Source organism: Triticum dicoccoides, chromosome 7B (assembly GCF_002162155.2).
Source record: "Triticum dicoccoides isolate Atlit2015 ecotype Zavitan chromosome 7B, WEW_v2.0, whole genome shotgun sequence".
NCBI lineage: Eukaryota > Viridiplantae > Streptophyta > Magnoliopsida > Poales > Poaceae > Triticum > Triticum dicoccoides.
Window position 1 is genome coordinate 685,715,043 of NC_041393.1, and position 2,968 is coordinate 685,718,010.

The 2,968-nt window shown below is 41.7% G+C and overlaps 1 pseudogene; it reads right to left on the reverse strand.

Moving 5' to 3' along the window:
- LOC119337183 overlaps nt 1-2,440 on the reverse strand; it is a 3,447-nt pseudogene extending 1,007 nt beyond the window's left edge.
- Nucleotides 2,441-2,968: the final 528 nt, after the last annotated feature.

A 2,968-nucleotide genomic window follows, 5' to 3' on the forward strand; every position in this document is an offset into this window, starting at 1 on the left:
TATTATTATTATTATTATTATTATTATTATTATTATTATTATTATTATTATTTTGATATTTATGATTATTTGCAGGAGCTGATGCAGGCAGAGGAGGAGGAGGATGAGCCTCTGGTAAGCTCTCTCTCCATTTAGTTTCTTGTGTCTCTCATGCTTCGATGCAAGTGTGTAACTGTATTCTTTGTTGCTAATTACCAGTCCGCTTTCCTTCTTTCCTTCTGACCACCAAATGCAAGGCTCTACCATGGGCATATCTGATCGAATTGGCGACCTCAATCATAGGATGGTTTGGCTCATTATGATGCCATCAAATTGGTTTAGTAGGATCAAATTAGCCTTCATATTTTAATAAAATTGTCATCATAGGGAATGCCATAATGATGGACCCATTAGCTATACATTTTACAGAACAAGATGGGAATAGCAGTTGAGCATTGCCTCATAAAATCAGCGACGCTTATTTTGGGACGGAGGGAGTATAGGCTAAATGCACAATAGAGAGGAAAAAGGAACAATATTCCAGAAAATCCAACAAAAAATTAGAGACATTTGGCCATTATACCAAAGCAGCGACGCTTATTTTGGGACTGAGGGAGTATAGATAGATTTCTCATCTTGTTTGGCTGTGAATTTATTGAAGTGCTTCATCATTATACTGTTTCATATGATTAAATCATGAATAGAAAATTAGGAATTAATTGATGGACCAATGATCCTAGGATTGAGACTACCTTACATAAAGCATGCCCATGTTATATTAGTGTTAACATGCTTAAGTTTGCATTTGCACAGGTTGAACTTGGTACTAACTAACAAGTTATTTTTTTTTGGTATTTATGAAGCAGTTGGAGGAGCCGCCGCGGGAGGAGGTGGAGGAGAACAATGAGGCGCAGGTAAGCCCCCTCTTCAGTTTACTTTCTTGTGCTAGTCTCTCTTGCTTTAATTTGAGCTAAATGTGTCACTTATCCATTGTTATTAATTTAGCAACCTGCTTTCCTACTGACCAGTAAATGCAAGGCTACGATGGGTATATTTTATCGAATTGATAATCTCAATCCTAGGATGGTTGTGTTCATTATGATTCCATCAAGGGATTTTTGTAGCATCAACATGTCCTTCATCTTCAAATAATACTGCTAGCATATTTTATGGACACAACATGTCCCTCAAAAAACACGTTAAACTTTTGTACCCCTTCATCTATCAAGTGATTTTCGTATTTGCAATGTGAGTAGGTATGATTAACATCTTTCTTTTTTGCCGCTGGCTGCTATTTTAGTATCCTTTCTGTACCGTTATGGGATATATGAAGCAAGTTTTTTCTAGCTAGAATAGGATTGTAATAAATCGGCGGATCTAGGATTTGAGTAATTGACCAATATGGGGGCAATCATAGACAACATCACAACGGGTAGCAATTTTTTTCTGTCAACCATGTTACAAATAGTTATTGAAGTCCTGATGCATCATAATTCTGGCATATCGGATGAGAATTTACCAAAAACATAGTTCAACAATAGTTCTACACAATAGCCATGAACTCACACCAAGTGACAACACACGACCTCATGTCACCTGCAGCTACTGAACTCCACTCGCTACCTCACAGACCTAACCCTCCATTGTTCCGCATGCTCGCTCAGCCGCTTTTGTCGTCATCAGTGGCATTGAGTTCATGACTAAGGTTTTCCTCAATTGCTCATGGCCTAGTTGTATTGCGCATGTTTTCATCTGTTTTTAACTTTTTACAGTGGAAGTGTCTCGATTTATTTATATATTGACTATAGTAGACATGAAGACTAGATGAGTGCTGGACTAGGTTGTGGACTGCGTTCCAAATATTTGTGGGCACCATATTCTGACACTGAATCTGCCCATGTTGTAATATAACAAGTTAAGCGCCAATTTAAGTTATAGAATGGTGAAGTGGTCAATTGATTGTTTAATTTCGGGTTGATTCCTTCACCCAGATTTGTACAACCGTTCTCTCTCTTAATTCGCTGGTTTTATGGAGAGTACTTATTGTTGTTCTTGTGTAAACATTATTTGATGTTCACATGAAAGCTTTCTTACTCATAAAAATAGCAACAATGCCTACTGAAACAAGTGGGCTGGTTGAGATGTTCCATGATTCCCTTATAATGACTTCAAAGAGCGGTGTGTCGTGACCATGGCTGCGATGCCTCGGCGCAGCGATCACCTCCTTAACTAGTCTGGCCGGCGGAGGGTAGGGGAAGTTGAGCTTTGCCTTTATGCCCTTCAGCTCCCTAGCCGCGAGCTCGTAGGCACACGCGGTGACCTCGGGGGAAGAGTACGTCCCCAGCCACAACAGTGTCTTCGTCACCGGGTGCTTGATCGTTGCCGCGAACTTGCCCTCCCCCTTCTTTCTCACTCCAGTTAACTTACTGTTCTCACCCGCCGCTGCGGCTGCCATGGCCTTTACGACAGTCGCACGGAGGTGGATGCCCTTTGAGGTGGATGCCGGATGTGTGCAAGACGATGGATTTTAATAGCGGGTTTTGCGCAGCTTACCCAGCCAGCATCATGTCGTGCGTCGCGTACGTACATTTCAGCTTCACTGGAACCACGCCGCCTCACCAGGAACGGAGAGTGATTATGAACACTGACAAAAAATATATATGATGGCGTGCACGTAAAGAACCACGCCTTACAGCTTGCATTGTTACTTTTCACTTTTGTTTTGGTTGTATATCTCCTAGCTTATACTCGTATACACGTTGTTGGTCAGGCGACTGCTTTTTCGCGCGTCCTCGCTTGGAACGGAACGCTGATTAACAAGACAAAAGATATATACCATGGTGTGTACGTAAAGGGATCAAGTACACTAGTGCAGCTTGCATTGCTGATTTTACTGCTTTCATCGCTTTGTCGTTTCTGTTGTCGCGCAACTGCATGCGTCTCCATGGCCGAGCGCGCGCTCTCGTACCTAAAAGGCGCCGGATACAGG